The sequence below is a fragment of the Scyliorhinus torazame genome, chromosome 10 (genome assembly GCF_047496885.1).
Source record: "Scyliorhinus torazame isolate Kashiwa2021f chromosome 10, sScyTor2.1, whole genome shotgun sequence".
Taxonomy (NCBI): Eukaryota; Metazoa; Chordata; class Chondrichthyes; order Carcharhiniformes; family Scyliorhinidae; genus Scyliorhinus; species Scyliorhinus torazame.
Window position 1 is genome coordinate 29,421,199 of NC_092716.1, and position 942 is coordinate 29,422,140.

A 942-nucleotide genomic window follows, 5' to 3' on the forward strand; every position below is an offset into this window, starting at 1 on the left:
CGCAGCCAGGAGAACACTGTCTGCTCGCTTACAGAGTTTGTATAAACAGAATAAAATATGGTTAATCCTCTCGCCAGTATGAGCCCGCACTTCAGCCTGAACAAAGCACTTCATGAATGGCAGGAACTGGAATACAATATTAGCTTGCTTAGATATCAGCTTACAGCAATATGATCTATGTTGTCTCTGACATTCGGTGAATAATGTGCAAATGAATGGGATGCAATTCATTTAAAAATCTTGGCCAGCTCAGAATAAAATGTCAGCTCTTGACGCATTTATCAAAAACAATTTTTCAGCAGCCATTCCTTAGCATCACGAGATTTTGCACCTAGGGTTGTTGGCAGAGTGATCGTGGGACAGACAATTAATCCTCAACAGTCAGAGATACATGAAATCAATTATATAGTTGACAGACTATAAGTCACTGCCTTCATTAAGAGAAAATATAGTTACCCCAATGAAGGGAAAAGTAGAGAAGCTGGAGATATTCAATATTTTGTTTAGCATTTTGCTTCAACTCATCTTTTCCTGCTTGAAGGCATTTCTTGTGATCTTTGTCTGCTAAATTCATTTTCATGAAGACAGTATAAGCAACAGTTCTTTTGAGCTCTGAGACTACTGCTTCCGTGGTGCAGGCCAGCGGTAAGATGGGTGCTACCAAAGCCAAGCGAAAAAAGAGGAGCAGTCACAAAATCGCTCTCAAAATAAAAAAGAGGAAGACAAGGAGAGTGGGGGATACCGTGAGTCCCATCGATGACACCAAGCAAAAAGACATTGTCAATGTGGCCGACACGCCAGAGAGCACACAACATCGCAGCAGCAAAAAGTTTTGCGTAAAGAAATGAAAGAAGTTGGCGACGCAGGAGCTGAAGACGCAGGTATGGCCGACAAGGAGACCGGTCTTCAGGATGTATCGCGTCAAAAGCCTAAGGTAGGACG